The following is a 13,942-nucleotide window of genomic DNA, read 5'->3' on the forward strand; positions in this document are numbered from 1 at the left end:
TAATGTTAAATGCCAAAGGACCAATACCTGAAAGGTCTACAACTAAAAGCATCAGGCTACACAATTTCCTATTTACTATAGATGGTATATTTAGTAACTAATCATCCAACCTAATAATATAAAATAGTATTTGACAAAAAGGTCAAGTGTTTAATATTAGGGCTAGGAGAGTCATAAAAATCTATGAGGGGAATGCTCCATGAAACAGCCAGCCAGCTGCAGCTCCCGGCTCTGTCACTGTATCTCTCAGTTACTCCTTTCATTCTATAAAAATGTCACAGTCTCTTAAGCTCAAATGATTCCATACGTTTCCTGCTTCTGGAGGATGTAACTCTACAGTAGGCTCAGTCCCTGGTTGCCAGGCCAAACAGCTTTACTCTGGAAGTTTCCTCTCTTTAAGTCATCCAGAGATCTTCAAAAAGTGTCATAGTTTATGGTGTAAACAAAAGTTCCCTGGATATTGTGGAGAACTCTGTATTTTATGGAAATCCTATTAGAATGCAATGAAAGAGACTTTTAAAATTAAATAATTGCTTTATAATACCTAGCAAATTTTATGTCCCAGGTTTGTCAGCCAACTGGACCTCAGCCAGAGAAGTGAGAGGGAGTGAACCAAATTGAGAGCTGGTGTAGATGAGCCCAACTTTCACATTCCTTTTCAACTTGACCAACACATGCAGGGACTAGAAGGAACCACTGGTTCTAGAGCAACCTGGGCATCAGCCATGTTTTAGAACCTCATTGTCACTGTGAAACATGAAAACAAAACACAGAAACAGCAACTGAGACTAAATGCTGTACTCAGATCCGGACTGGAGGACACACGTACAAGATTTTATTGTTAATACTGTCCTTCCTTAGCTCCCATCTCTCTGATACTTTTCCCACACTGTTATTCATTACTCCCTTCATGACTGTTGGAAGTTTGGATTTTTTATCATCTTCTGTTTGCCTGCAGGGACCTCAGTTATTTTACTTCTGCTCAGGGGATCCCACTTCAATTGCAGCTGTTTGAATTAAAATAGTTCCTTGCTGCATCTCCTGGCTGAGGAAAGTGCAAGTACTGTCATGGCCAGCAGAACAAACAGGTGACTCAGTTCCACCCTGTAACTCATTTCTGTGGCATTTTTCTGTAAACTCATGTGGTTTAATAGCAGGTAGAGGAGTTTGGGTTTTGTTTTTTTTTTGGATCAGCAACTATATACTACAGGGTGGGGGGTGGTATTTGGAAAAAAAATGGGACACACCTTTTAATTCTCATGAAAGCATTTTCATGGGAAGCTTTCTTACAACAACAGAGTGAGAACAAGTTAAATATTTTGTTTCAAAGGGATTATCCCTACCCAGCAGGGAACAGCTGGCATAAAACGTTGATCCACCTCCCATTGCAAACAAGAGCCAAACTCCTGTTGATTTCATTGGTACAGAATCAAGCTCTTATTAAGTCCATGGCCAGCTTTGCACAACCTCTGTCTCTGTCTGCTTCTCTTACATATAGGCCTGACCCTCTCTGGTCATGGAGAACCCAGGATGAGTTATGGCTGAAGAGAAATTGAAAGCATTTTAAGATATAAATGAGCAAATTAGTGTAACGGCTTTTTCCAAATATGTTCAGTTGTGGAGTACATCACAAGCAGCCCCACTGACTTCAGTCTAGCCCATCTGTCTAGATAGCCAAATAACAAGCAGCAAGTTATATCCAGGATCTTGACTCACTAAAATGAGCAGCCAAAAACTTATTTCCTCTCCAGAGCATTCACATCAAGACATAGATGTGTGTAGAACTGTTTAGAGAACATACATTGTTACAAAAATAACTGGACAATTTTTATGATCTCTGATATTGATAGGCTTCCTGTTACCCACATCCAGTTATATTCTTTGTCATGGTTATATTGTTTGAATGAGTTTCTGCTAAGTGGCAGAGAAGGCTGAAACTGCTAGTGCCTAGAAGTTGGGAAAAAATGTCATAACAAGTGATTGGGTTGTTAAGAGCCTCATTGTATGTGACAGTGAAAAAACTGGGCCTGTACTGTCATATGTCATCTAAAAGTTAGCACTATGAACAAGATGTTTTCATATCCTTTCTAATACTTTGAGATAGACCAAAATTTATCATAGCTACCTTCATTTTACTCAGTTAATAATGAATGATCAGTGAAACATTTTGGAATAAGAAAGCTAGATGATTCATGTAAGCTCTGCTGTGAAAGGTTTTCAAAGTTTAAAGCACAAAAAGAGAAAGTAAAGGTAGCTGTATCATTTAAAAGACAAAAAAATATGTAGGAGAGATGAGGAGTTTTAATTGAATAACATAGTTTGTGAGATCATCATACAGGTTTGATTTTTTGATAATCAGATTGAGTTTCTTTCATGTTCAACATTTGCATGAGTTCTCAAACAATGAAATTGTCTTGGTGGGCCTTTCTTTGACTTCATGACCATCATGATTTTCAGGGATGAAAGTCATGCTTTGATGATAATGGTGTGATTGTATGGGTGCTGTATAAACTGCAGTTTTTAACTGCTGGGGAAGGTGCTGTGTAAAAAGCTGTGTTTCTTCTTCTTTATTGGAACTGATCCAAGTTATAAAGAGTCCAAAGTCTCACTCAACTGTTCATAGATTAGAAGCTATCAAAAAATTTTGCCACAGAAAAATTACATGGCATTCCTGTTATGCACACACCTCTATTCTTAGTTTACACCAAGAATAAAGGGCCAAATTCTCTTCTGGAATAAACATCACAATTTTTTTTGCTGTCTGTTGAGCTTCCACTACCTTTTCCAGCAGAGACAGAGTTCATGTAAAGAGACAGGTCTTTACCTCTCCAAATTCTACTGTCAGTATTTGGAGACTTCTTGAATCTTTGTGCCAGTGCACAGAAAGAAGTATAATATGATGCATGCATGACTTCATCATAAAACTTCAACTTCTGGAGCCTGTGGGTGGGGAGTTGTGTCCCATTTAGATAGTCTGTAATAATAATTGTCATTCCTCTTGCATCTTATTCACAAGTGTGTAAGGATCCTGTTTCTGAAAGACTGGACATGCTGAACTGCTGTTCTGGACTAGTACTTTAGTCCCTGATCTTTTGTATTGTTAGGCCTACTTCTTTTGAACTTCATGGCTGGTTAAAAATTTGAGGTATTTTAGGTTTTACTAGCTATGAGGAGAAAGTGTTGTGAGAGTCACAAACTGCTTTTATATAACTATGTATCTACAAAGAGAGGACAAAGATATGTTTTTCTGACCCCTGGACAAGTCAAACAGCTATAAAAATAAAATAAGTTCCTCCAATTGCCCATGAGACCTCTTTTAGCCAGAGCCCACTGCTTATGCTCAGCCTTGGCCTCTCATAGGGATGCACTGGCTGTATGTCCTGCCACCTCTCTTCATTTCTGCAGTGCCTCTGTGGCTTTTCTTCCCCCCCCCCATTCTGGTGGTCTCTCAGTGTAATATTGAGGAACTGTGCTTCTCTCATAGTTCATGTCTCTGATCAGACTGGCCTTGTCTTTGCTGTGTGCAGTGACACGTGCCTGCACTTTGCTTCAAGACTGAGTAACCTTCACCAAGGAGTTGAGTTGCTCCTTCCCAGCCAACTCAGCTGAAGGGCAATGACTACTACCAGCTCTGACAATGTTTCATCCATACACTTCTACATCTGGTTTATATCAAAATTATTCCCATAATTCCTGGCATCATGAAAAAGCAAGCCTGAAAAGAAGAGGAATAAACATAGAGTGGTTTAAAATTGTGTACCAGGAATAATTAAATTCTTAGTAAGAGACTTCTGTCATTCCTCTATTTTCACTCACCATGAGGAGGACAGCATGTTCTCATCTCTGCAGAGTCACATAAATTACTTGATTAAAGTGCATGTTGCAGAACCTAATCTGGACATTTGGAACCTCCTTGCTGTTTTCTCAAGGTATTTGTTAGATGAAGAAAAAAAAAGTCCTGTGCTTAGTTCATCTTCTTATATTGTAGATATATTTTCCAGACATTTGCAAATAGAGTAAAGAACAAGAGTTCTTCAGCTATTTGAAGTCTTTGAAAGAAGAAAGGCAGTTTAGATTACCAGCAGCCTACAATGTGCGTGGCACAAAAATGTCAGTTTTAATGGCAAAGTTCAGGATAAAACTGTGTCAGCTCATTTAATCATTTACCATGAAATACCAGTTATCTTAATCTTACATGCAGTCCTTAAGTCTGCTGCATATTTTTGTGTAATTGAATCCTGTCCCTAAAAGGGACAAAGCAGGGAATTTGCTTTTTAGTAAAAAGTTAGGCTCTAAATGTTCCTGTTTATAAATTGTACTTGTGGTATTGTCAGATATTTTGATAGTGAGCAGCTAATATTTCTGATGAGTCTATTTTTTCTCTGTTTCCTATTTGTCTTCCATGCTACAGAAATCATATTAGTATTCAGTTTCTATGGAACTTAACTGAATTCTCTGGAAAAAAACTGCAGATATTGTTCCCAGAACTTAAGGCAAATAAATTAGAATCTAACCCAGATGACACATTTTATTCATGTGGTTTGCTTTCCGTCTAGATACCTGATGTATTACTTCATCAGCAAATTCAACAAGGCCAAGATGTCTTCATTTTCCTTCAGAGCAAGAGCTGTAAGAGCAGTGTGGTGGAAGTATTGGTCTTCTGTGGCCAGGCGGTGAGAGCCCATCGACAGCTGTGATGAGCAGAGCAGACACGGGAGACAGGAGGCAGCTGAAGCCAAAGAGGACCCACGCCTGGAGCTGTGTCTGTGTGATTGGAGCAGAGAGAGGCCAGGACCCAAGGAAATCCCAGCAGCAAGGGAAAAAAACAGATTGACTCTCAGTGACTCATTTAGCTCCTGGATTGGACAGATCTCTCCCCTGCTGGCAATTTGGCTGAGCATCAATGGACAGATACCAGGATGAATAGCTTAAAATAATTAGGGGTTGGGAATTTGCAAAACTGCTAGCCATCCAATTCTTTACTGTGCAATGCGAGGCAGAAAAAAGAAATTACATTTAGGTTATTAAATATTAAGTCAGTGGATTTACTTCCATTTGGTGCAGAACAGGAAACTGGCTAAAATTCAACATTTATATCATTGTGTTGATGGTCTGTTTATCACTGAGCAAGTAAGTGCTTTTTGGCAGGTCAAGCTCTTTGACACATGGGGCAAATGCGTGGTTAATTTCTCCCAAACAGAAGAATTAATGTAATAATAATTAACACAGATGAGAACAGAATTAAAATCAAGTACAGTCAGGAGTTTAGTTTAATGCCAGGTGTCTCACATTCTAGATGTTCTGGGGCCAGATTTTTCCTGTTGAAGGTAGCAAGGGTTTTGCCTTTGGCACTTCTGGGAGCTGAAGTGGGCCTTGGACGTAAAGAGACAGGATTCCCTGTACTTTCTATTCAATGCACAAAACCAGAAGCAACAGGCTCATTTAGTATCAGTAAAGGTCAGTTAAAATTATAGAGACATCCTTTGGAGCAAATCCTCTGCCTTGCATTTGCATATTTATGAATTAGAGATTACGACAGGCTATTTCATTTATTAGAGCAGCACTGCTATAGTTAATAGTCTGTCAGTACTTCCATTATAAACCCCGTTTTTCAGTGTTTAATATCTCAGCCATTTAAAATCACATCAGGAAGCAAGTCATTCTTATGTTGCTGGCCATGAGCTATTTTTTGTTATGGATTATATTCAATAATGAAATACTGCTCATCATATATGCAGATGAGCCACAGCATTTCTGTTGGAGGGACATAGCAAGGTGTGTAGTTTCATTGTGGCTTTGTTTTTCTTTAGGAAAGAAGGGAAAAGAGGGTTTTGACCAATCATGTCAACTGTGGCCTTATGTTTGAAGAACAGTTTTTCAAGCAACTGCTCTCAGAGGCAAGGCTCATTCTCAGTGGGAAATCAGGTTGCTGTTTGCTTGCCAGTGGTGACCAAGGTAAACAGGTGAGGATGGTTACCCTGTCCCTCTGATGTTTCTTGTCTGCCAGTCATGGGTGAAGCACTCCAGACAAGAAGGCAGTGAACAAAAAAGAGCCTTTAGAAGTAACAGGAGTCCCAATTACAAATTCAGAAATCTGGCCTCTTTTTAAGTGTCTGCCAGCAGCAAAGAAGTGCAGTAGTGTCCTGACTTTATTGCTGGTATTTAGGGTAGAGGGGTTGCTAAGGCTTAAGGGGAAGTTATGAAGCAACTTGCACATGTCCCTAAACTGAACAGTGTCATTTATTCCAGCAGTCTCACATCACTCTCCTTCCAAACAGCCCCAATTTGCTTTTATAGAAGTTCACTAGAAAGTAACTGCCTGGCAAGGGCAAATGTTCAGACTACAATACCAATTTTTAACTTGTTAGGGCAGCAAAAAGTTACTCTTCAGCATAGCTGAAAGAAGCTGCTCTTGCACTATAACCTTTTGCCCTATGAAAAGAGAAACAGTCCAAACAGAAACTCCAGGGGAGTGGTTTGTTTTCAAGGTCTTGAAAATCATTTGCTGCCTCACTAACTGACAAGTTAGAAATCAAATTCACAAAGAGAAAAAAAATTAGGCTTCGTGCAAAATATCTTTTGCTCTTTTGCCTCATAAATGGAGTTGGAGGTGGGAACATAGTCCATATTTTCCATCTTTTTCACCATAAATGTCTGTGTGCACAACTGAGGGTTCCAGGGAAACTAGCAATGGCAGGCCAGAAACACTCTGAAACATCATATTCAATCCAATTGGTGCATTGCAGCTAATCAACCTGTGCCCTAGGCAAGACCCAGGGCTTGGCCTCTGTGCCACCTTCTGTAAATTTTGACTGAATTAAGATTAACAACAGGTCTAGAAGTTACATTACACAAACATTTTTTTAAGCACATGTAAGACAAGATTGCGACAAAAAGTCTCTGATCTTAAATCCCCCAAATCCAAATGGTGAGCCAAACTTCTCATCCAGTCTCTCATCAACATCATGAGAACCAAGACACCAGATCAAGGCACTCCACTCAGGCTTATGGAAAATCTGTTCCAGATCCAAGTGGCAAGGGCTAATCAGTAGTGCTTTCTTAAAACAACAGTATTTGGGATATTTTGTAACTAATTGCTAAGTAAAAGTCCATTTTCCAGACTCCTTCCAGAGCTGCCATTGTAAAAAACAATCTTCTTTCCCTAGGCACATCACAGTGCCTTTTCAGCCAAAAATTATCTCTGATCAGTATAAGTGATCATAACTCAGAAGGAGGCAGACTACAGAAATTTTAACTCTTTTGAATACAAAATTACTTCAATAGTTTTATTAAAAAGGTATAACCCAAATAAGGCGGGGGGGGGGGGGGGGGGGGGGGTTGTGGTTCTACCAAACATGTAGAAAATGTCATACATTTTAAAATGAAGTACGAAGTATTACCTGCTATTTGCTGGAAGCTCTGTCCGGGCTCAGTAAGCTATCTGGACAGGATTGTTTACTAGATACATTTGTTATTCTTTGTCTTTAATTTGTAGTGACATAAAATCTTGCACAACTGACATGAGTGCATCCTTAAATGCTAAAAATACTAATTATTATGTAATTAGTCAACAGGATATGTGTAATTGTGCAATACCAGCATTCCTGGGTGTGGTTAAGTACATAGGTAGAATGCCAACAGTCATCTAGATGTAGTATTATAAAATTACACAGCAACATACACCCTGGGTGGATACTCTAATTATATTTTACATTTAAACAATAGCTACATTAGCAAAATGGAACTTATTATTTTTAAAAATATCTTCCCACAGGCATGGATCATAGGACGTGATGGTAATAATATTGCCCAAATAGAGTAACTTCCATCTCCCAAGGGACTCAGTCTTCTTCGTAAACATACAAATAGGAGACAGAAACCAGGCATAAAGAGCCCTTCATTCACTCATGGCATAAAACCACCCCAAAACAAACACATGACAATTGCTGAATCATGCACTGGAATTACTGAAAGCAGAGAACCACCAGGAAGGACTTTCTATCTCATGAAAAATCACATGAGATTAACCAGAAATGTGACTAGAACTGTTATATTTTTATGACTTACTAGACATTAGGACAATCCTTAAACCATGGTGAAAACAGATCCACACAGTGAATCAAATTCTTCTTTGAACTTAGCCAGAAGATCTAAGTTACAGCCACCCAATGTCTTGAGCTTTTGAGTTAATTCTGATCTCTGCTAAGATTTACTGTGAATGTGGTGTGAAAGTCTGCTGCACTCCCAGCCAAAAGCTCCCTGCCTGGTCATCCCTCATTCTTCCTGTGCTACATCTGCAGTGACTGACAGGTATGCATGTCACTGGGGCCAGCGCTACAGAGATGGTAACTTATGCAGTATAAACAGAAAACATGGCACACAGTATTTACTCTCTTTTGATATGGTTTCAAGGTGAAAAATCCAGGAGAAGGATGGAAAGGTGAAAATTCCAACACCAAAAAGAAACCAAACTAAAGAACCCTACGCTGTGACTCATCATTAATGTAAAATGTCAGAGCCTAAAGCTCTGCTTTTTTCATGTACCTGGGTGCAGAAGGGTGAGGTGCCCTCTGAGGATGATTTTATCTTTTACTTTTGAGTCTGAAGATCTTGAATGTGGTTTGGCAAGTTCATAAAAATACTGTGATGAAGTTGAGTTGAGTTGCCATCTGGAAATGATGCACACAGAGATGTAAGAAAGCTTGAGGAGAAAACTGCAGATGCTGGAAGAAGAATCAGCAGTGCACATGAATGAGGTTAAAAATTGTAGACAATTAGCTACAAGATGACTCCTACTAAATAAATCATCAAAGACTTGACTACTGCTTCCAGGTTTCTACTGTGATATTAGCTCACTGGAACAGTCAAAAAGATGTTAATTTGGCCAAAGTTTTAGAAATGTGCTATTCTTGTTTGAATTAACAAATCAACCAACAAGGCCAATCTATACTATCTTGCCAAGGCTATAAAGCTTCTAGGGAAACTATTATATTTAATGCTCAGGATCTAGGGCCCCATGATATGCAAAATAAGCCTCTTTGTGTTAAATGAGAGCTGAGTGGGAAAGAAAACCTGATCTTGTCATGGAATTTCACATCTTGTTTCAGCATTCAGGAAAGTGCTTTGGATGTCCAATTTAATAGAGAAGCACAATTTTTTTCTGTATGCCTCCACAGACCAAGCCTTGCTCTCTTCTCATTTAGTTAAATCCAAGACTCAAAGTAAAAAGAAACTATTCCAATTGCTTCCAGTAGGCATCCAATCAATCTTGTGCCATGGTTTTACTTAAATGTAAATTCAGTGCTAAGTTCTTCCCAAGAAAAAGAGAGGTAAGTGATACGAGTCTGCACACAAACTTTCCACCCTCCTGTTATTTGCTGCTGATAGAACCTATCCTTTGGCTTGGCAAAAACTTCTTAATTTGTCTGGTCTATCTGCAGGGTTGACTGGTGTAAAAAGAATGCTCGCCTCGACTTTCTTTATTGCTACATCGAGGCAGCTCACTACAGTTGTGCTCTTTTCTACTGCTTGAGATTTACTTGTGTCCCTGGTGTGTTGTGATAAGCCTCTGAATGGCAGTGCTGTGAAGGTTTTGTTCTTCCCAAAGACTCTCCTGAGGTTCAATGAAGGCAAGTAGGGTTTGCTTGGGTTTAAAGGTAAATTGTACATGTCACTATAATAAAGGGAAATATGCAAAGTGTTGGTTGAATTTAATAGGAATTTGGAATGTTTGACTTGTCACAAGGCCAGTTAGTATTATGTGGACTTCTGACATTGCTCATAGCAGGAGGACCTCACCCCATGGTGAGTGCCAGGTCAAGGCCTAGTTGTCACATACATGCAATTTAAACCACCTTCAGAATTAGTCTTAAGTCTTACTATCACTTAGTAGTATAAAATTAGAAACATGATCTGAAAAACACTAGAGAGAAATACTGAAGTTTTGCACATCAAAAAGGCTAATTAGAAACTCTTCTTTTATAACAAATAAGCCAAGCATATTGACATTAATTATAGGAAATACTCAAGGTTTGGAATAATCTATTGAAGAGCACAGATGTATACCAAATCCTGTGTAAATGACTGTGTGCAACTGTTCTGCAGGTAACACATTTAATTATAAAATAAGCTGTGTGTTCAGGTTTCTTTTTAAGGGGTAGAACATCATAAATTGGGTTTCTCTCTCTTACTTGCTCTTACTCAACTCAGTGAGATTGTTATTTCTGTAGTTATATCTGTTCATCACAGCCTAATGTGAATTCCAGGGGCTTGGAGCAGATTCTTCTTGTACCTGAAGTAGTAATAGTTCTGTTTGCTTTCATACTAGTAATTCTGTAGGTGTTCTGTCAGCTTTACTGGAATTGGATCACTGTAACTAGCAGCAGAATTTGTTCTCTGATGGTAAAATTCCTTTGGTTTCAAAAAAAGCAAATGGAATTCATAACTGCTTTTGTATTTTTCAATCTGTGTTCCAGAGCTGACTAGTGGCATTGGTTTCTTAAAAAAATACTATGACTATGATTTGCTACATTGCCCATTAGTTTTGCTAGTAGAGATCTTAACAACCCTGTGAAGAAAATTTCACATATCCCTTCTTTTACCCTGTCTGGTTGCAAAGAAATCCTCTTAACTTTTGATAGCTTTACTTCATGGGGAAAAGGTTCTTCTCTGTCGGGGCCATGACAGGTGGGCTCAGCAGGCTGAATCACTCCTCCCCAGACGCTCCTTTCATCTTACTCACTGCCTCCATACAGATGAAAGATGCTGTGCTTTCCAGGTCAAGTCTCATTAATGAATCTCCCAAATACTTGTCTAAGCATACTCCTTAAATTAGAGGAGATGTCTACCTGCACTGTGGCCATTGTAGATTATCACCCAGCTGGGACTGGTAAGCTTCCTGAAGCCTGCTCCACAATCTCCACACCATCCTGCAAATGCCAGGGCTTAGCACTTTTGCTCTTAGAAATACCCATCTGCAAGGGCAAATGTTGGTAGGGAATTGGTTGCTCTCTCCCATCACTACTAGAGAATATTGATGTTACCATTGCTGGTTCAACTTCTTTAATTCTCCTAATTTTCCTAACAATTGTCTTAACGTTTCACAGGTGTGTCCAGAGCTACTGTGTCACAAAAGTTCTAAAAAGCTCATGGTAAAGTGTCTGCTTTCACCTCTCAGATTCAAGCTGATTAAAGGGTTTGAGGAAAAGTGCCATGGGCAATAAAGAACAATGAAGATCATTTAGATGAGCTGCAGGTATCATTTCAGATCACTAAAAAGTAGGAAAAAATAATTGTACTCTAACATTAAAACAGTCATCTCTATATAGCCTCAAGAATTGTCAACAACTGGCCTCCAGTCTAGCTTGAAGATTTTGGTAATCTCACCACATGCTGCCCAAGTCTGAACAAGATTGCCTAGGCCACAGGTACATAACACTGGCCAAACTTCAGTATCTGGCCTGTTCTTACACTTCTGCTTGTGAACATCCACTACCGGTAATTAGCAGTCATAAAATATTGGAATAGTTGGGGTTTTTTCAGCCTTGTGTTCTTGATCTTAGGTTTTTATGTTTCCCTCATTTTTAGTGAGTCTGAAAAGGAGGCAGCTTCTGTCCTAATTGCACTGTGATAAGGAAAACCAGCAGTTTTTACTGACCCTGGTCACCCAAGGGCATCCTTTTACAAAGAGACACCTCTGACACATGGATCCATGTTGACTGACATGATAGATGCAGCACTTGTAAAAGAAACCAGCTTGGAGTTGCATATCATTTAGTGGCAACTAAATGCAGAAAAGAGTTGCAAGAGTGGGAGCAACGGGAGATTGTCAGTTGGTTGTGAAGTCAGAATGAAAGTTTTAAATATAATTTCATCTATTTGAGAGGCAGATGGCTCTGTTAGTAACTATTCCTTACATATAGATCAGACTTCTAAAGTCTGCTTTGGATAAAAGTATATAAAAAAACCTCAACCCATGAGCTTTTGCCTTCAGTGTGCAGTCAGTAGATTAGAAGGAAAAGGAGCTGTTACACCTGTGAAATTAAATTTGACTCAAAGATAGTTTAGCATGATAATGAAGGTGAAAGTTCAAAATATAGTGTGATATCTGTACAAAGTGTATTGACCTGCTGTCTAACTTTTTTGTTCTTGCTTGAAATCTGAAATTTGGTTTCAAATAAAAATCACTCCTACCAGTTCATATAATACAAGTATGTTATTGAATTCTGACTGAGGCAGTGTTGCTCAGAGATGGGGGCCCAGTCCTGGCCTTGTTGCATGGGGTTAGGAGCATTTTGCAGGATGTGACAGTTTCCAGACCACAGACAATTCTGACTTTAGGGAAAGGTGAAGGAGGTGGACACCTACCCTAGAGAGAAATTACAGGCAGCAAAATAGCCAAGTCACCGATGAAAACTTTATATTTCTTTCTAGCACTACTGGTCTTCTGATGAAATTTTCAAAATTTGGGATGAGTGGCAACTTTTTCAGCAAATCCAAGGGAGCCAGAATAGGGATGGTCAGCTTAGCAAGAGATACCAAGGCACCAGGTAAGATGACAGCCTTGTGGGAGAAGAGATGGAGGGGCAAGGGGAGGGAAGAAGGCAGGGTGGCTTATGGAGGGGATCTGACTGCAGCAGGGTGTGCAGGGGAGGGAGAGACTGCTGCCTGTCAGGACATAAAACTGGTGCTGAGGGGTAGGTGCTGGAATCATCTGTCTGAAAAGAGAAGGGCAGAGAAGGAGAGCAGTAAAACTTTGGGGTTGGCATTGTGAGTGGCAGAGAGAAGAACAGCGCTCCTTCTGCGCCCACCCTGCTTCTAGGTAGAAGCTAGCTGGCTACAGCTCCAGGAATGAGGGGGGTTCATTGTCTCTGAGTTCATGACATTATTTAAAAATAAAAAAGGGCAGAGAAGCCTAAATCTCTTACTGCTTGACTGGGCAAACAAGCTTAACAATGAAGGGAAAGTCTTTCTACCTTCCCCCAAAAGCAGCTAATCTTCAGCCAAAGGCTTTACCTGGGGCTTTTCTGGAGGCCACCTCTGCCCCGTGGGTGACATCCCTGTCTCTGCTTGAGCCTGGCAGGGCAGTGAGAGTGCCAAGCACCTCTGAGCCATGAGGGGGATATTGAGGAAGGAGGGAGCTTTGTGCTAGCTAATTAGCAGCACTTTGGTGGTTTCTGCAGCCCACTGTAACCTTCACAAGACCTGCAGTGAAGGAGAGATATTTGGGGATATATGGTTGAGGCTGGAAGTCGATTTATTTGAGCTCTTCTTTCTTTGAGCATTGAGTTCATTGTTCTTCCAGCTCCCTTTAGAGACCGTGCCATCAGCTGTCCAGGCTGGGCAGCCCAGAGTCAAAAGGAAAGGAGCCTTTTGCCCATCAATGTCACATAAATCAGAGCCCAAATCTGTAAAATGTGAGAAAATGAGAGATTCGATTATCCATATGTATCACTCTGGATTTATTCCAGATTGCTTCATTAATAGCAATCAAAGACATCACTTTAATGGATTTTTTATCCTCAAAATTATGATCATGGGGAATTTGTTCTGGCTATTGGTTTTGAAAAGGCTTTTGATTCTCTTCAATAGCCTTAACTTATTTCAGATTTAGGTAACAGTAGGATTTGGTCTTAAATATGTTAGATAGGTCAATCTCCTTTATTCAAATCCACTGTTATGTTAAAACTAATGACCACAGTTTGAAGATGATTTATATACTGAGGCTTAGACATGAGAGTCTTTTTTCTCTGATACTTTTGCTGTTACAGAGGAGCCTTTGTTTTGGGAGAAGTCACTGTTTTTAAGGGAAAAGTCAGTGATGTTTTCAATTTTGCCCTTAGTTGGAGGATATGTTATTTTTTTAATGAAGATTTTCTTTAATGGAGATTATGCTGGAAGTCACTGAATGATGTTCATGTTTCTTCTTTGTTAATTGGGGTAA

Source organism: Agelaius tricolor, unplaced genomic scaffold (genome assembly GCF_023055355.1).
Source record: "Agelaius tricolor isolate 1412-34295 unplaced genomic scaffold, bAgeTri1.0.p SCAF_11, whole genome shotgun sequence".
In the NCBI taxonomy this organism is placed as follows: domain Eukaryota; kingdom Metazoa; phylum Chordata; class Aves; order Passeriformes; family Icteridae; genus Agelaius; species Agelaius tricolor.